At 43.3% G+C, this 20,448-nt stretch overlaps 1 long non-coding RNA gene across 1 annotated transcript in view; it reads right to left on the bottom strand.

The window, feature by feature from the left end:
* The window catches only part of LOC308059507, a 198,428-nt gene that overhangs the window by 32,506 nt on the left and 145,474 nt on the right, over positions 1-20,448 (bottom strand). The window contains exon 5 of the long non-coding RNA XR_013926274.1: positions 1,402-20,448. This exon is cut by the window's right edge and continues 27,130 nt beyond it. This is a non-coding gene — a long non-coding RNA (uncharacterized lncRNA). The remainder of the gene's footprint in view (positions 1-1,401) is intronic.

The following is a 20,448-nucleotide window of genomic DNA, read 5'->3' as shown; positions in this document are numbered from 1 at the left end:
GTGCATCGCTTCTTGTGATTTCACAAGCTGCTCTGCAGAGGTCTCTTGCTGATTTCTTGATTTTCTTCCTCTAGCTACTCTGCTCCCCTCACTCAGGTGTGAACAAACACCAAGGAGACTGAGGGCAGGCTGGGGCATCTTGCATCATCTTCCAGCATTTGGAAGATCGGCATTGCTGAAACCCAGAAGAAGCAGAGGTGCTGAAAGCCACCAAAGTTGGGAATTCAGTCAGGCAGATGCACCATGGAGTACAAAGAGCTGGGATGGAGAAGGCAGAGCAGCAACAGAGGGTTTCCTTGGGCTAGCTAACATGTGAACTGTGCAGCCACAGGGTTCACCATCACCCTGCTCCCCCACTCGCCGTTTTCAGAGGCAGCACGGTGAGTCCTTCATCCTCCTGTCTGTCTGGTCCAGATGGCAGAGACTCAGAGCAAAGCGGTTTCCTCAGCATGAGATCGATTGGAAAAGGACAGTCCCTCTCTAAAAACAATGAAGTTACGCTCAATAGAGACTGTACCACGTCTAAGAGCAGTAAGAGCTGGACTCATGTAAGATGAAGATGGTCCTGTGATTTTGGGCCGCCTTGTGTCTGCATTCAGTGTACGGCTTCCATAGCTATAATTAGCACAATTTTTTGTTTCCCATGGGCTCCTGCCCTTCAAAGCCCATGGAGGTACCTTGACCGCATAATGCCCTTGCTAAGCCAAGCGTTTCCCGGTCACTCCTGGCATTGCTTCTCTCAGCCTTCAAGCTGAGCACCAGCGGATACAGATGCCTGAATTCCTCAGGCTCCTTTGGGCATGCAAGCCTGAACTCGGTGCACGGGCACCAGCTCGAGTTTTGGCCGAGCTGTTGGAGCCGCAGAGGCCGTGGGCGCGGATGCCGCTGCCGCTGCCGCTGCCGGTGCGGAGCCCCCGCGGCCCCCGGACGCTGCGGGAGGCCGCAGCTCCCGCCCCAGCCCGCGTCAGGAGGCGCCACCGACGGGGCCTGGCGGTGACAGCGGCACGGCTCGGGCGGCCGGGCTGCGACCCCAGGCAAAGGCCGCGGGGCGGCCGCAGCGGGGGGGGCGGCGGTGTCCCGGTGGCGGCGGGGCCGGCCGGGCTCGGGGCGGCGGGCAGCCGGCAGGGGGCGGGGCTGCACCGCGCAGCGGCGCCTCCCGGGGAGCGCGGGGCCCGGCCGCCCGCCCGCGCTGGCCCCGCGGAAGCGGCGCGCCCGCCCGGGGGCGGCAGCGGCGGGGGCGGCAGCAGGTCGGAACCGGCAGCAGGTCGGAGCGGGCGCTTCCGAACCCCGTTCAGAATAAAGCATGTCCCCCTTCCCCCCCGTGCGTTACATAAATTTAAACTTTTCCATTATCGAAGCTCTCAAACATTCTGAGAGAGGTTACAAAATGTGTTTACTTACAAATTTGGAAGTAGCGACAAGACGCAATGCAGTGCATTTGTCATCTGCTCATGACTAGCAGATGGTCCTCCTTCTCTGCAAGCAAACTGCGTGAGTCACATCTTGCCTGGTTCACAGAACGGAACGGAGCGGCTCTCTGGCACCAGGGTGGACAGTGTCGCCCGTGGCTGATGGTGCCGCCTGCCCACACGGCGAACGGGCTTTTGCACTGGGTGGATTTCACGGTGCCTTTTGTAAAGGTTCGTTATTCCTCCTTCTTCCCCGTTAGATTAATTTGGGCGCTCTCCTGTCTATAGAGACTGCTTCACGTGGCTCTTGCAGTGCAAGGGGATCTTTAAATGGGAACACAGTACATTAACATTTTACAGACGATCTGAAAGAGGTAACTGTGAGTTATGCTCAAACAGACTCGGTTTTTAGCTCTGGAGGAAGCCAAAGTGGGAAATGCAAAAAAGCCTTTTGAGACCCTCTTGCCTGGAACCAGTGCTGCTGCAGACAACACCATGAAAACCCAGTTCCCTGCACCAAGGCAAAACATGTTGAAGGTGGCTCCAAACTGTGCTGTTAGTCAGTAACAAAAAAATAAAATAACTTTAAGAAATTAAAATAGCACAGCTCTGCAGGATTGGAGTTGCTTGTCCTGGTAAACAGAGGAGGCTCAATTCTATTGCAGGTATGTTAGTTGTTTTACAAGGATAAAGTCATCTAACACCTTCTCCTGCCTTCCCTCTCCCGGTTCTTGAAACCATTATTTGACCAGCTTTATTCATATGGATTTCTCTTGTTGTTTTTCCTCAGTCACAACACGGCTCCTTGTTTTGCCTTATCATGTAAATCTGCACAGATTATTGGTTTTTCTCTATATCCTCTGTAGCTTTTTGGGGGATTGGTGTGGATTCTTCACCACAGAACAAGAGGAAGCAACTTTAAATGACACAAAAATGAGATGCTAAGAGTGATGGGGAAAATTCAGGGAAGATATCAACCTGAAAATGTTTTGAAATGCCTTTCTGCAAAGTGGCTAGGTTTCAACTTGACAGGCTCTTTTAAAATGAATTCATTTCCAAAGCTGTCACTTATTTATATGGCATAATACTTGTTGCTCTGCGCTGGATGCAAGAGTTCCACTCACTCACACCAGCGATGTGTAAGTTATGTGCTTCTGCCAGATACTCACATGTTTGCACAATGTGAGACACTTGAGCTCAACTGTCTTTAGGTGCCAGAGTGCATGTGAATAATGTAAGGAACCAGTTCTGGGTTTCTTGCCTGGCTTTCATAGAAAAGCACTCCAAGGCATTTTTTTTCTTTTCATAGGTACAAACAGAAAAACAATCCTCTTGTTCTGAAAGAAATGCTAAAATCCATAGAGGACAGTGAGGAAACTCTCATTTATTTAATAATAAATCATAGCCTGGCACCAGTAGCTGTGATTTGGAAAGCCAGGAGCTGGAACAACCTGTGAGCACCACCATTATCTGATGGTTTTCCATGGTACTTTGGACTCCTGCCACAGCAGAAAGAAGGTGTTGCAGATGAATGCTATGATCTCTTTCCGTGCTGCAGGAGGGGAGAGCTTGGAGGTGTGGAGGTGTGTCTCTCAAGTCAACAGAGCCACACACTCACCCTGGGTCTGCTGTCCTGCTCGAGCAAAATCCCCCTGTACCTTTCAGCTGGCTACACGAAAATGCTGGCAACTCCAGCTCATGATTTTGCAGTCTCTACTGCTGCTTTTATTGGAGAGTGAGGGTTTATGGGGATGAGAGGAGTCCTAGAAATGAAGCTGGGGTCTTTGGAGGCCCTTATTTGCGTTTTCCACCTCTGGCAGGTGGGGCTTGCTGGCTCCTGATGTGTCTCGATCCCAGGCAGAGTGCAACTGTAGCCCATCACAGCCAGTTCTCCCAAAGTCTTCCTTTTCTGCTTCAGAGGTCAGACGCTGCCCTGGAAATGGTTTCCTGCAAGGAGATAGAGCTTGGGCTGATTTCTCTGCCTGAGCTCCTCATCAACGGCTGTGAGGGTGCTGCTGCTGAATTACCATTCAGTACGTGGGTATGAGAAAGGAATGGAAACTGAGGGCTGGATTGTACTGGAAACATAAGGGGGGTTGCTTGCAGAGGTGGATCGTCTTCAGCTTTGGGAAGACTGACATTCATGGGAGCCTGTGGGGACACCAGCACGTCTAACCACCATCAGGCGAGTCCTCTGAAGTGCCGAGAATAGGCTTGTCCTCTTGGTCCCTGATGAGAGCCTCCTCTTTTCTCTCATTTCTGCCAATAAATCCAAGATTAGGAAGCTGACAGCTGCCTACGTGCTCTGGAAAAACACAGTGACCACATGCAAAATTTATAGCTTACAATATTGCTGTAGGTGAGGATATAAAATACTTTCATGGGGGTTTTAGGCTTGGGATTCCCCACGGATGCTGGCAGCGACATACCTACCCTGATACATCACCCCCCCGCAGCAAAGCATGCTGAAGGAGAGGGCTGGCAGGCCACCATGCTGCATGCCACTGCAGAGTCCCAAGGATGGGCACTGCCCTGTGCTAAGTCCCAGGTGGTCTTGCAAAGTGCAGGTTACCTATGCGTGATACATCTTGAGCCTGGCTTTTGCTCCACAGTGAGATGCATTTGTCTCAGGCCAGTGCTGTGCTGCTTTTGCTCTGTCAAAACCCTAAAGCCCTGGCTGGTTGCCCTTTCAAGCAAGCTCATTCACCATCTAGGACCCTTCCCTTAGGGCCTCAACAGGTTACTATGTAGGTGGTCCTGCACAGACAGGCTCAACCCTGAGCTCAGCTTCCTCCACAGAGTCCTGTTTGCCTGCTGGACCCTATATATGCATTGCCTGTGAGACCAAGAAGAATAAGGTGCCAACAGTGAGAGGCTGGGGTCAGCTTGTGGCCACGCTTGCTCCTCTGCCCCTGCTGCAGCATCCTCACTTGCCCACAAAACCGAGGAGTGTGGGTGACAGCCCCACCAGCTCCTGTGCACTGACACAACTCCATGCTTTGCAGCTTTCAGGACCTCTATCCTGTGCATAAATCCCATGGGCCATCAGCCCTTCTCCCTGTTCCACAAGCTGTGCTGAAAAATGAAGGACTCGGAGAAACAGAGAGTGCAAGAATTCAACAGGAGTGAAATGTCAGGGATCTGTAAAGAGGGTGCAGCCAGGGAGCAATACATGAGCACAACAGCTGTCAGTGTTAGCCTGGTGGCTTATCCCCTGCTGACAACATGCACTGCTTGCCACTTGTCACTGTTGCTTCACCAGGTTTGGTGACCCCATGCTCATGGAAGGGAAAGAGGCAAAAAGAGACCCCAGAAAGGTCTGTGGGAGGCCCAAGAAAGCTATTATGAGGCCTGCAGGGGGAAAATTAATTCAACAGAAGTTGTGTATAAAAATAAGTGGCATGGTAAGCTCACACAGGCTCGGCATTTTTTCATTTCTACCGTGTCTGAGATCCAGGTCTGAAAATCTTGAGTAAAATCTTAACTTGGGAGGATGAAGTGGTAAAGGCATGACAGTCTCACTGGTGTCTTCATTGTTGCTGTTGGAAACAGAGAATTATAGCTGTGAAATTTAGATGCTGTGAAGAGCTGCTAGCCAGCCAGCCAGCCAGCTGTGGGGTTTCACCTCTGAGCTGAAACTCTCTTGTAGTGGGAAAGTTTCTTGCAGTCTTTGAGTTCCCTTTTGAGTCTACTGGGATGAGTATAAAATATGATTAATTCCTGGAAAAGAACTGCTTCATCTCCATTGGAGATGCTATGGGTAAATGGGAAGCTCTGAGATATGTAGTCTGCAACTCACAAAGAAACTTTAAATAACATACCTGGGACACTGAAAAATCAGCAACCACTGCAAAACCCATCATCTCGATGATGGATATTTGGGAAAGGGCAGAAACCCGGCTTCAAAACCAGCACAGCTACCTTGCTTCTAAGCTATTTAGTTTAAAGCTAGCTCAGTAAGAGCCACACAAGCTGCTCACTGAAAGCACACAAGCCTATGGATGAAATATTAAAGAACAACTTGCTGTTAGATAACTATAATGAAATGACAGATGTCCTGATTCTACTAATATGTGACAGTAGTCAGTCTGTATAGCTTCCCCTTGCCCCAGCTTGCAGCATAAAGATATGAGTGGTATTCATCTATTTCAAAAACACCTTGCCAAGATCAGCTAATTCATATTTTATAAGTGCTTCATATATCTCAGATGAAGAAAACACAATATAGGGGCAAATCTTACCAGAAACAGAACTGTATTTCTTGATTTCCAGACCTGTCTTAGCCTCAAGCAAGGGAGAAGTTGTACAGCGTCGTTAGTATGATTAACCATGACTGAAGCCACATGTTTCCTAGATTGGAAGAACTGCTAAATCTCCAAATTTTGCCCAGTCATGACACTGAACGTGATACCATACACCTGTAGAAAATTGCTACACCCAAATGTTTATTCTTCTGATGATACTAGTTGACCTACTTTTGCCTACCAAGGGAGGTTCAAGCTGTTCCTATTTAAATGTCCTGAGAACATCTCAGATGTGTGAGCTCTCCTTTCAAACTGGTTTGAAGTGAAATTGTGTTCTGGGTCCAGCCTGGCACAGAGCTGAGTTCAACACCTCACGCTCCCCTTTCCAGCACTATTTGTGTGCCTGGCTGACTGAAGAAAGATGAGCTGTCCCAACAAATAACCCAAGCGTTTGACTTTCTCTAGGAAGAAGATGTGACGAGAACACGGATGTCATCCAGGGCACAGGAGGGAGAGCCTGTGGTCCCACTGCATGACACCCCTGCCACTGAAAAGTCCCGTGGGAGGAAGGAGTGAGTTTGTGGGACCAGCGCTAAGGCTGAATTCAGCATCCACCACTGCGCTCCGACTGCTAAATAGCTACTTGCAACTGAATCCAGCTCTTCCCAGTATCTGAAAAAGAGAACTGAAGTTTTGCTAAAGAAAGCCAACCCTCCAGTCTCAGGGAATTTGAGATACACTTTCATTGTTAATTTGTATATTTGCCTTGCTGCAGATGTCATCTATAGCTGCATAGGAGGAATGTAGCTGGAGGCTTTTTCCAAATTTGTATTATTTAGGGTAGACCGGTTTTGAAATAAACCTGAAACCTGGGTGGGGGGTGGGGGGTGTGGGGGGTGTGTGTCTGTGTCTCTGTGTGTGTCTGTGTGTGTGTGTCTGTGTGTGTCTGTGTCTGTGTGTCTGTGTGCATGTGTCTGTGTGTGCGTGTGTGTGTGCACGTGTGTGCACGTGCATGCGTGTGTGTGTACCTTAACCCCACAGATGTGCTTCCCACCTCCTTGGACTCTGGCTGTGCAGCCGTGAAAACATACCCTGGGCTTCCCAAATTGTCTCATAGAGCAGCATCATGTAATTAGCTCCAAGACACAGCGATATGGATCAATGGGGCTTGTAACTTCCTTAACTTTTTGACTATTGATGTTTTCTAACAAGAAGTCCAAACTGTAACAAGGCAAGGGGCAAAGAAAGGCCTTGTAAAAGAGAAGCTGAGATTCAAGCGTCTGTAATTAGCTAATGGCTGTGAACATTTATGAAATCTCCCAGCAGTGCCAGTGAAGTGCTTGATTCTAGAGAAGTGGCCGCCCTCTTCCTTGATGTCGTTAATCCTTGCAGTCCAAGCTGCCATGGCTCGAGTGTTGGAAAACTCCACCGTCTTTCTGTCCTCTGATCAAAATCAGTATTTCAGAGAGAAACGCAGAGAGCAAAGGAGTTAAACAAAAGTTCGGATAAGCATAACAAATACTGGAAAGATGAGATCCTCCAAGCAGAGTGCTCTAGAGAGCACTCACGTTAATCTGGGCAAGGCTCTCATCAATTGCTGTGTGAAGAAAGAGCTATTCTTGGACTCATAAGGAGGCAAGGGATTTATTTCCTCAGCTGCATGGAGTCATGCTATGAGATATCAATAAGTAAGAATAATTAGGATTTGAGCTTTCAACGCACAAGATTTGTAGGTTTCCCTGCGTTTCCAGTCCTTTCCAAAGAGACATCTTCTAAGTAGTAGTCAGGATTTCTGTAGCGTTTAACTATATATTCCCTACAAATAATCTCTTTATGTCCATGTGATAAGTGGCAGTGTTTTCTATTTGAGCATCTCTAGATGAGCTTGGTCATTAATACTTCAGTGTGATAACAAAATAGAATATTGAAGTGTAATTTAATTTGAGCAATTCAGCGGTGATCTGCTGTGTGGTTTAATTCACCTGGCAACATCTTGACTACAGTTAAGACAAATCACAGCAAAAATTATGGTAAAGTCCAGAGCGGTCACTTCAGAGTATTTGGTTTCATGGTTGCAATGGCAATATGAGAAGCTTGCACTAACATACAGAATTGAATTTTCAGAGTGTGGGAAGCAAGTGTGCAAAGGGGCTGATGATTAACTTTCTGGCACCAGTTGCTTTCCTGCCACACCACAATCATTACTTCAGGCAAAAACAAATCACTCCGTGACATTTTGTTGCTTCATCAGCAGAAAAAACCTGTTCAGCTCTACCTTCTGCCAAGCCTGAGCCTTCTCTTCATTTCTGTGCATATGGAGGGTCCTCAGGAGGCACATGGAGGGTCTGTGGCAGCATTGTGCAAGAGACCAGAATGAGTTGGAGAAGTGCAAAGAGATCCCTAGTGCCCAGCTGAGGTTATAGCAACGGAGAGGAGCCCAGGGACAGCCTGTTTTATTGAAGAAGCATTTGAGATCTACTGAGGTGTTCAGTTTTGCAGAGGAAGAAATCGGTTTTTTTCATTTTCAGAGCCCCAGCCTCTTGTAAAACTGTGTTACTCAGATCTGGACCACAGCCTGTCACTGCTAATTCTGATGTAGAATTTGACTTCCCCTCCAGAGGGAAGGGTTTAAACTCAATGCTTTTCCTTAAAGGCAACACAGACGGCTCATTGAGTGACCCAGCATCAGAGATTCAAGGAAGCTTAAATAGATACCATTAAAAACAAGGTCCAGGACTTCAGAGACTGGCTGACTCCTGGTAGGTAAAGCCAAGTTAGAACATGGGCACTGCCACAGTGACAGTGGGATCAAACTTGATTGGGGACCTACAACTTCCAGCTATTCCCGCGCACCTTTTTACCCAATAATGACTGGGCTGACAAGCTGTAGTTGATGTTACTGCTACAAAACCTGTTAAATGATTCTGTTAAAAAATGTTAACAGAACCATTATCACACGCTTCAGGTTGAGGTTTCCAAATCAGGAAGACATCATCATTAATGGGAATAATTTATACAGAGCTACTTATTGATAAGCTAGGAAAGCATAGAATTTCTTTCCTGAAAAGCAATGTCAAAAAGATCAGAAAGGAGAAATAATGTCACTATTATGAAACAACTGTTTTTAAACTTTGTTTCTTTACTACCATTCCTGGTGAAGGCAACTTGTGCCAATATAGTTCCATTAATGCAGTTTGGAGAGTTTTGATGCTGACTATAATGGGACAGGAGCTTACATTGGACTGCTAATGAGCTGAATGTTTGCACACGCTTGAGTGTAGTAACTCATGATCAGGCTGGGATGTGCTCTGTTCCTGGCGTGCTGTGCACTGCTCTGCTAAACTCTCTTGCTGGCGGTGCTCACAAGCTCTACCTCACCAGGCACAGCAGCAGCTTTTTGGCTTTTTCTCTTATTTAAGACCATGGGTTGCCCTACTAATATTCTCCACAGCACCTGGCAGGGTGAGCCTACCTCTTCGGTAAACAAACAGCAAGGACTAACATTAGGCTTGGGACTGTAGAGGAAGTACAGAAGGTACGGCCCCAAAAAGGTGTAGACTTGGCATGGCCCCAGGGAGTGGGGGGCAGAAGAAAGACCCCCGTGGGAAGACAGACATGGCAGAGTGTGATGGGCAAGGTGGTGCTGAGCAGTCCTGGAGGTCCAGGAAGCCATAGATACAGGAAGCTCTAGGAGGAAAAGGGAAGGACAAATAATCACTTTAAGCAGATGAAGGTGCTGAAGCAGATTGCCCTGAGTAATTTCGTGCCAAGGCACTACCCCAGCTATGCTTCTTAAGGGTGCGCTACATAAACATAACTACATATTTTTCCCAAAAGCACTGTCCATTGTAATGATTGCAATGGTCCAGGATAATTAATTGCAGCTATTATAAAAAAATATCATTCTGTAACACATCTGTATCTTTTAAATTCAGGCCATTCCAAATTTTTGCTGATTTCATCAGTCACATACTTAGAAGCACTTTCAACGCACTAAGGAGAATGATAAAAACTATAAATCAGGTATTTAAATCCCCACAACCATGCTATATTGAAAGAAATTCAACATCCCAGGCAGAGCGCCAGATTTTGGTATTACAAAAAAAGGTTCTTGTGCATGTGCTAATGGATTAGATATTCCTGATGTTCTAGGCAAGTGCACCATAGGTTTTACAATGGTGCTAAGATTCAGATTTCACCCATAAGTCTTCCTGTTGACACGGAGGATAACAATACACACATATGTGTGTGTGTTTAAAAATACTGTTTTGAAACTGATGGGGAAGGGAGTAGAACAGTATGACTTCTCCAGGTTGGGTTTTTTTTAGATAAATATACTGGATTGTATTAAAAATATATCTAATTTTAAATTTACTTAAAATTGTAGTGTTTAATATGCAGTAGGACAGGTAGCCTGTACCTCATCAAGGTATAGTAAGCATGTCAACATATTGAGTAGTAGATAAATAAATAAATTTTGCAGGATCAGAAAAAGAGGCACAACACAAACAAAATGAAGAATGAAAGTCCAATAACAGTAAAGGTGGAGCATCTATAATAGTTATGATTGATTTTCCATTGCCCTACATTTTTTGGTAGCAATTACATCAGAGGCCGTGTGGAGATGGCTATAAAATGCTGTTAAAAGGAAAGGCTAACTGGAATGGTCAGTTTGTGCTGACATGGATGAACCTGGTTCAGGTTTGGGTCACTTGTGGTGGATTAAGCTCTGGAGTCACAGTTGAATAAATTTGCAATGTGTAACCAAGAGCACTCAGATTTTAGTGAATCCAGGCAAGCAAGCTGAACTTTATAAGCCAGTATTCCAAATATTTCCCAACCCTAAGACACATGAAGTCCAGAAGTGCCCTAACACTAAATAGTTTGCACCTGAACCATCTTTCACAGGACACAATGTTGGTTTTTCAGCAGGGGCTTCATCAATGCCAACAAAAGCTTTTTGTAAACCTCAGCCCTGAATATTCTGGAAGGTGACATGCAAATGAAATCAATACCCTTCCAGCAGACTTGGTTCTCTGCCCTCACCTGTGGCTTTATCAAAAACTAACCAGACGGTTTTAAAAAAAAATATTGAGAACTTCTGTTGGAGAGACTAGATGAGTATGAGAGCCCTCAGAGCACTCTGCTCATCCACCTGCAACCAGGATAAAGCTCCACATGGCAAATCTGACCCATATACAGATGGCTGAGACTATTTGCCTGGTTGAAATGGTGTCCACTTGCTTGAGATTGAGATTTAGACCACTTTTAGTGAAAGGGTCCCTGCCATGATGCTGGCTGGGGGGAAATCCAAAACAGAAGTGTTTCTCATAGATAGATTCTTCACTTTATGCAAAATGTGTTGTGACACATTATCTCTTCAACATGTAGCAAAGTGTACTTTGCAGCGATTGAAGAAATTCAGTTAAATCTAGCCTGTACTTGTGTTCTGCTTTGTTATTTATAGCAAGTGTGGGAGTGTGTTGGCCTCTTCTGACAGCATATCATGGCCATCTTAAATTCTGAAAGCACTTTTTTTGTTGCCACAGTAAATGTTTAAGAAGTTTAGTCTTAAATTTGAGAGTGATTTGGAGACCAGGCTGTTCGTGACACGTTAACAAAATTAGACCAGGAAATGTGTGTGGAATGAACTCCTTGTGCTTTTATAACGAGTGAGGTTGTTGGGAGTGTGCTTGCTGCTAAGGCATGGCCTCCATGGTCCACCGTGATGCCATGCAGGCGTGTTTGCCTGTGGCATTTCTAGAAGAATATGTGTACTGAAACAGCCTAAGTGATTTAAGACACTGAATCTTAAGCTGGTATGGAGAGCACTTTGCATGGTTTGAACTGGGGTTTCAACAGCAAGTGTAGTCAGAGGCAAAAGAGTTAATTTTGCTTCAATAAGAAGACATGGAAATAATTTTTTCTCACTAATTAAATATGAAACTGATGAACTGTGTGCAAGTGTAATTTTCTTATCTTATTAGCCATGTTCGTTTCTGAAGAGAATAACTACCAGCACTGGTACAGTATATGGGCAGAATAATAGTTGTACTGATTTTTACTTTAATCTCTGAATACAATTAGCATAATTTAAACTATTATAAGATACAGCAGATAGAAATCACATTATAGAGACTGTAGGTGGAGAAGTGGGTGGTCACATGCAGAGGGAAAACTGGAAGAGCACTTAAAATACAACAGAATAATAAGCATGCAGGGCAATGTAAAGCTACGTGGAATTGAAAGGCACATTATTTCCAGTGATGGGGGAGAAAAGTGGATAATTACGAGCAAGGTTCAAGGACTTCTATGACTGAGGGCTTGATCCCAAGAAATACTGTATACCCCATAGTGTGTGCACTGTATTCACTCCCATCCTGTTTATATGAACGGGGCTTTCAGGCAGGTGCCCTGCACCCTTCAGGCAAGGAAGGAGCCGGCAGGGGTGGCAGCAAGCAGCTGGCCATGGAGCAACTGTGGGAACTGATCAAGCACAGAAGAGAACATGGAGATGACATTTACACATAGGCAGAAGGAATGGTGGCCTTACTCATGAGCTTTTTTAGTTACTTGTTTTTGGAAAATAACTCTCAGTTTTCTTTGTTAAGGGAATCACTTAAGTGGTTTTGGTACAGGTAGCAGAGGGCAGCACCACCTCCTCACCCTTGTTAGCAGGTCGCGGGTGCAACTATTTTATGGGCATAAATCCCAAATTCCATTTTCTGTCAGAAGAGAGAAACAGCCCAATAGACATGTACCGATCACATCTTGCCTGACCAGGTGAAGAGGTGAAGAAGCCAAGATATGATGGGGAAAGAGGCAGGTCAGATGAGAAACCAGAGGGAGGGACCTGGGACCATGGGTGTGAAGTGTGTGTTTGAGTGAGTTGTGTGTGAGCAGGGGGATAGAAGAAGGAAAATTAAGAGGACAAGAATGGGCTGGATGAAGAGATGGGGGCTGGAAACGCTGAATTGTAGCCTAGGACTGATCAAATGGGCAAAGGCAACAAATGGAAGAAAGTGCCACAAACATGGAGACTGGGATAAGTCAGTACAGAGAAACAAAAGCTCAAGAAGAGTGGGAAGAAGATGCTTCCCACCACAGCCTGAACCCAAGTTTGGGACACTCACATCATCTCACTCCTCTGCTCTCAGTAAATACCAGCAGAGCCACTGGCAAGCTATTATATATCACCTGCCACTGCAGCTGCTCCATGAAAAAGAAGGCATTAAAATTAAAACCTTAGGAAAGAACACCCTGAGCTCTTTTTCCTTTTGAAGACATGCCTGCCTTCTTATTTACTTTCTTGTACACCTGTACTACTTTCTGTAGTGTTTTCTGAGAAAGTAAAAAAATTAAGCTCAGGGATCTGGCCTATTTAACCAGTACTAACCTGAAGTTGGACGTAATTAAATTTCTGTGACCACTTTTTAATAGTTGCAAGGAATTCTATACAATTTGGCCCTTGGCACACAGCTGTCTGAAATGTTACCAAAAGCAACAACTGAAAAGATGTGCTGAGCTGGTACAGCATGTATTAATTGTTAGGTAAATCTCATTTATATCCTGACAATTTAGCCAGAGCATGTTGTTTGAAATGAACTAGAAATGTTATTCATCATGTCATGACTGTGAGTTTGCTGCAGCCAGGCTTTACTGCTGAAGACCACAACATGACTTTGACGTATTTTCCACATCAAATTTACTGGTCTCCTATCATGAAGACATTTCTGACATGCAGAACATGGACTGCACTCCTAAGCAGCTGTTGCATTATTGCAGTGCTCTCTGATCTTTGAAACTTCTTCCTACAAGAAGCCAATCTCAAATTCTCTGCTACCTAGTAAATGGTGCTGTCGCCAAATGGCACTTCCAAAAGCAGTCTTCCAGCTGGGTGACTGTTAGACTGGAAGTCCAGAGACTTGGATGGTGGCCCAAAGTTACCCAGAGAGCTCCTACAGAGCTTTCATGTAGAGATGAAAATATTGTGCTTTTTGGATCAGCCCTACTTGCATTTTCGTGATGAATTAAGCAAAGCTACAATAAGATACGGAGTGTACTCTGTGTGTGTGGGTGGAGATTGGCCAGAAAATCTGTAGAATCATGATTCAAATCAATGTATATCACCTCCAGAAATATGTGTACTGTGCAGTGTTTGTAGATGAGCAGTATGTAAAAAGTAAAGATACATATATACTGTGCAGTTTTACTTTTGGCGAAGATGAGAGGTGATGATATTACATGTGAATATTTTCAAGATCATATTTTTGTTTATTCAGTTAATATTAGCTGTATTTAATGCACCAAGAAAGAGACTTGCAATTGCACTGAGGTACTCTGTTGCAAAAATTTCAGCAAAACCAGTTCAGTAACTAATGAGTAGAATTTTTTCCAGTTTTTCTTGTAACTTTTGTGCTTTAGAGACTTTCTAATGAGATTAACCTCTTTAATGCAAGTGCCTATAAAATGGGTAGTGGCATCTGTCTGGAAAAGAAACACACAAATACAGAATATCTGTATTTCTAAAGGTGAAAATGAAGGCAGCAAGTAAACCATGTTAATGTATGTTTAACAATCTCTAGCTTGCTATTTGATTTAGAAAAAAAGTTATGAAAGAATATGAAATGATAATGAGGACACCCCTCACCCAGCCCAAACTCTTAAGAAATAGCAGTGGTCCTGCAGCATTGCATTTGTCTTTCAGTGCCAGAGCTCTATATTTAACAAGCTTTCCCCAGCTCCCACACCCAGATGAATTCATTGGAATGCAGAAGGAAAGCAAGAGCTCATCTGACTCATTAGGAGGTTCACATGCAATTACCATCAATTAAAAATGTCTTCTAGAGCCACCGTGTGAATTTGGGTGTGCTGAAATAAATGAAATCATCAGGATCTTTATAAGCAGGTCTTAAGCTTAGCATTGCGCTAAGGACAAATGCCGATTTGATTAACCTGCAAAAATAATTTATTGAGGTGCTGACTAACACGTGAAGGGATTCTTAGAGAAGCTATGCCAAATGAAGTTTCATGTCTTCTGCCATCTGTGACTTGCAAGTAATATACCCAAAGAAAAGCTTCTCTATATTGGGAATGTATTAAAAAAATACCTGCTGTAACAAAACGTTTTATTGATGCCAAATGATTTTCTCTCTTTCAGTTCACTGGTCACTAATAAGAAAAGAAGTTAAGAGCCGGAAGTGTGATTTATAGATGGATACTAGTTTCACTATATTCTGATTAAGATGGGTAAACACTTTTCTTCCTCATCCCAAGATCCTTCTCAGAATCTATTCCATTTAGGCTTAATTTGTTAAATTTATAATAAGGTATTCAAAAGACTCTGGGAAGATTTTGAGCCAACCAAACAGAATTAAGGTGCCTCTGTCATATATGTTCTTTGAAAAATGTTATCTCAACATGAACTTTTCCCATTCATCTAATATTTTAACATGCACTTTTAAACATTTAAGTATTGTTGATTAAGCTTTTTATTACAACTTTTGAAAAAAATACAATAGCTCAATTAAATATACATTATACATAATTACACAAGCATTTTAAAAGTATATGCAATAAAGTAAGCGTGTACCTACTCTATACTTATTTGTATTCACTAGTCATAAGAAGCAGCCAATCCTACCTTTGTCTGTTAAAAGCATAATACCTAGTTATCTAGGATTATTGTATTGTTTCTTCTTGAAAAATCCCATCAAACTTTAGCTGTAGGCACTTTAGAGCAGGAACTGCCATTTCTGTTACTATTTTTATTCTGGTGGTGCCAACAAGTTCCTTAGTTTAGATCTGTATAAGCTTATAATGAAACAGAATTAATCCCATAGGTGTAAAGCATCCAGGCCTGCACCAAAACCTCTAGGAGCTGCCACTGCACAGATAATAAATAACCCTAAAGTGCAGACATTGATCTTGGTATAAAGTTTGACTGATCCTTTTAGTTCTTACATGAGTGTATTTTAGGACAAATGACCAAATCCAAGCAAATCCTCTTGGGTTTGTATGGCTTTTTTTATAAATGCAAAGTGGTTCAAAAACATAGATCTGAGTTTTGCATGTTGGGTCTACTTCTTACTGGAACATTGTGTAGAAATTGTAATGTATCTGCATATATATTAATTTTTACAAATACTGTTTTCTCTCTTGTCTCCAGTAAGTGGTTATTCTGTGGAGGCCAAACATGATCTCAAAAATCCCTAATGCTTTTTGCTGACATTTTAGACATACGTATGTACTCAATGTACTGAGGCCAAACAATTACTAAATGTGGTGAAGGTCTCAAGAAAAACATTTGAAGTTAGCAAAATATAGAGGAGCATATATTCTCATATGACCAAGGAAGATGTGTTTACAGTTGAAGAATACATCAGCTCCCACGTAACTTAATTTCACCTGTACATGTTAACCTTTTTCAGTATATCACAAGAGATCTCAAGTTGGAAGAGATCCATAAGGATCATCGAGTCCAACTTCAATATATAGGATTTTGTTCAATGAATTATCTACAAATAAACAAATACTGATCTTGCTTTTACATAAAAATCCCTCCAGGTAACAGGAGTAAACCAGCTGAAAACCAGAAGTCAAAAACCTTGTTTCACTTACGTAAATTAAATGCAGACTGAGATTTTTTCCTAATGTTTCCCTTTTTTATTGTCTCTCAAGAAAAGGAGTGCTATGCTAGGAAATGTAAGTGTCAGTAAAGTATAGAGGTGGTTTTATTAACAGGATGGATGCTGCTTTTTTTTTAAAATATATCCAGAAGATTTAGTGCCTGGTATCTCCCCTGAAGTTGTATGAATTACAGAAGAAGGTGGAGCTGAGGGGTGGGATAGGAGCTATTTATCAAGAACATTGGAGAACAGCTACCAGGCTGAAAGAAACAGAAGACAAAAGATCCATTTATTTCATTATCTTTGATCATCTGCAGGCTTTGTTTGAATGTGTTTATATCTGTACTTGCAAAACTGGACAGTGTGTAAACTTGTTGCCAGGCAGAAAGGCTGTCTCCTCCCAGATCAATTTGAATTTATACAAGGGAAAAAATAAGTGTTTGAAGCCAAAAGCAGTGTGACACTGTTGATATTCCAGTGGAAACTGAAGTCTGTCCTGCTACGTCCATAAAGTGAATGTGTCTTGGGTCACAACACCAACAAATGAGATATTGGAAGCCACTACAGAAAATACCTTTGGAGCATTATAGGAAAGGGTAATTTCCGCAAGGGTGTCCAATACTATCTGGAAGAACCAAATAGCATCACTGCCATCAGTGCTTCGACAGGGAGTTTCAGAAGGGAGAAACCTCTAGACCTTGGTTATTTCCTAGCAAACTCTGCCAGTTTCTGAGTAGCTTTTGGACAAAGCTGTTGATTTAAATTATGTTAATCTTCTTCACATGGCAGTCATAAGCAACTTTCTGATTATGAGAACAAAATAAGAAAATAATGGACAAAGTCTCTATGGACATAAATCAGTGCAATACCCTTGAAGCCAACACACAACAGACAATTTCATTTGCTATCCAGCATGTTCTAAAACAAGGAAAGAATATTAAAATTCTTCTTTTCGTGCTGAGATTAAGTCCTGCAAATTTGCCATGGAAACCGTTTCTTGCCTTTTCTTTTTCTTTTTTCCTTTTTTTCCTTCCCCTCCTTTTTACCGTTGAGGTTTTTTACAGTGATGCTTTCAGAGACATTGTGTTTTGGGTTTTTTTTTGGGGGGAGGTAGGTTGAAAAGAGAAATGGGGAGCTGTGGAGAGGGAGAGGGAGGAATACATTCATCCTCAAAAATCAGTTCCCTGAGCTCCTGGCATCGAGAACTAGCAAAGGGCAGATGCTTCTAACAGTTGGAGAATTAAAGTACAGAGGCGGCAGTCATTCTCCAGAAGCTGAGAAGCCACCCCGCAAAGCAAGGAGGCCTGGGATGACCCACTTCAGTGAGTGCCTGCGTGGGTGCCGGCAGGAGGGAGAGTGGGGCTGGCAGGAGATGGAGCTCCCCCAGCCACGTGAGCTGTCTCTCTGCACTGGTTTGATCACAGAGCTGCAACAGCAGAGCAGAAGGGGACACCATGACAGCAGCCCTGAGTATAAATAAGGCTGGCATAGCATGACAGGGAGGAAAGGCTGGGACCAGGATCCCTCCAGGGTGACCAGTGTACCTGCCACTCAGCCCCAGTCACACTGGTCCAGGGGCATCGCCAAGGAGCAGCCACCCCATGCGGACTGGCTCACCAACCCAGGCTTGGCCACACACACCACCAGGGTGCTTGGGCAGTCTGTGGGTTCCTCACAGACATGAGTAGGTCTGCCTCAGCTTTCATTTTGGAAGAAGAAAAAGACTTTTGCAACATGCCTGGGTCGCTCTTTCAAAAGCATGGCCTTGGTTTTTTTGTTCATGTTTAAATTCACCTGTTGCTGAGTAGCTCAAGGGCACCCCAAAGGTTATCTCAAACTTTTAATATAAAAAAGGCTAAGAGAAGGGCATGGGGAGAGGGCAAAAGGAAAGGTAGCCAAGGTGGTTTGGCTCCCCATTGCTTCACCCAATATGCAATTTTGCATGAATCATGGAATCATTTAGGTTGGAAAAGACCTTTAAGATCAAGTTCAGCTGTAAACTTAACACTGCCAAGTCCACCACTAAACCATGTCCCTAAGGGCCACATCTATCTGTCTTTTAAATACCTCCAGGGATGGTGAGTCAACCACTCCCCTGGGCAGCCTGTTCCAGTGCATGACAACCCTTTTGGTGAAAAATTTTTCCTAATATCCAGTCTAAACCTCCCCTGGAGTGATTTGAGGCTGTTTCCTCTTGTCCTATTGCTTGTTACTTGAGAGAAGAGACTGACACCCACCTCACTACAACCTGCTTTCACAGCAAATTGGGGGTATGCAAAATCTGAATGAATGCCTCCCTGCTTTAATTCAGTTAGGACTTTATGTGGCTGACAGGATTGCCAGAGTTAAACCAAGTCTGCCCCTTACCTGCCCACTAACAGTACCTTTGGGTCCATTTGTTTGTCTTCCCCATTTCTTGGTGTTTCCATTTTTCTCATCTATTTCTCTCAGGTGGACTTCCCATATCCCTTTCTACTGATGGAACATTTAATCATCCTTCTCTTGGCATAATGTCTTGTCTGTTTGCTTATGCTAAACATGAGGAATTTTTTATGGTGCCTTATCAACCACATTGAATTTTTAGAATGATTTGTTCCTTTCTACTTCTTTTACTCACTCATACAGTAGACTTGTTCATGACAGAAATGAGATATTTCAAGGATGACTAGATGCTATAGCAGCCTAGCACAAAATTACATCTTTCTGCCCTGCTGTGTTTTTAATGTGGTACCTCACTGTCTTTGACAGTCCTCAGCTTTTCACCCTTTTTCCTGAGGATGTCCACAAAACAGAAAGTTTGAGCAAATTCATGCTCAGACACAACCTCAACAAAACTTCAGAGACTGAATGGTCTAATCAGGGTGTACAAGGTTTACAAAATTCAGGTTTTGCCTGCCAGTAAGTCTGCATGTACTTTTCACATTATTTGTTTGTAACCCTTTGGTGTCTTGGAGTTTGAGTCATAGGTCTGGAACTTACTATGGATGGCCTCTGCACACAGGCTTTTTTATACCCCAGTGATGATCTAGTTTCATCTAGGTTTAGAGCATAAAATTTATGTGTAGGAATATGCTTCTCTCTCCAATAAGTAATAATACAGGTGCTTCTAGACCACATACTGGGCACTGCATGATGTCTTGACACAAAATATCAGATGTTTAGATTTTGTCAGTTTTCTTCATGTATTTACTGTCTCAAAGGACTTACACTCTTACGGAGAGCTGCATTTAACTGCTTTTCGTGTACTGCTTTGCATTTCTCATTCTTGTACAAGTTACTGTAAAATACATAAATAAATATGTTATTTTTCCATAATGAAATCCAAAACAAACAGAAGCCTCTACACAAATCTCCCAAAAAATCAACCCTGAAGTTTCAGGCAGTTTTCCCACTTGCAAATGGACTATCAGTATTCTTCCAACGAAGCTTTCAGGTTCATCAAACTGTTTGTTGCAGCCCTTCATCGCTCTGATTACTACTCATGTGCTTTCTGCTGGTGTTAAATTTTGTGTATCTACTTCTGTGAGCTCTGCACAGTGTTGAAATGATTGCTGATTCAGAAGGTAATGGGGATTTTTTTTTTCCAGGTCAGTAAATATAAGCTTAGGATTCAGCATGCAGACTGGTGATGTTGAAAGACCAGCTTTACAGTTTCAACTCTAAATAGGGAAGTTAGTCTGTTACCTAAAAAGGGTAGAAAACAGGGGACTGGGAGGCAAAGCAGTGGTCAGCCATTCCTTCAGTAAACTTTTGAAAGGCTTACTTGCATTAGGAGTCTCATATTTGACATATGGAGGACTCAAGATTTCTGCTTTGTCAAGGTTTTTGCTATGTTGAAGTTTGGAATCAAAATTATTATTTCCCATAATGAAAAATGAATTTGAATTCTTTTCTCCTTCTGAAACCTTAAAAAAATATTCCTGCACCCAGGCAGCTGCTGACTGTTCAGTCTTATAGGACAATGTAATACATTTTCGTAGCTCAGTTGATAAACTGTATGCATATATATAGGTATATATGTATACACATGTATTTAAGTATGTACTACAGGTAGTCAAGCTTTCCTGCACATCTATGAATGGTTTAGACTCTGTCTTCATGACCATAGATGGTGAGTTTGGAAAATTAATTATATTCATGATGCCTTGGAGCTGGAGACCCAGTACC

Source organism: Falco punctatus, assembly GCF_963210335.1.
Source record: "Falco punctatus genome assembly, chromosome: 2".
Classification (NCBI taxonomy): domain Eukaryota; kingdom Metazoa; phylum Chordata; class Aves; order Falconiformes; family Falconidae; genus Falco; species Falco punctatus.
This window is presented reverse-complemented; position numbering and strand designations above follow the sequence as displayed.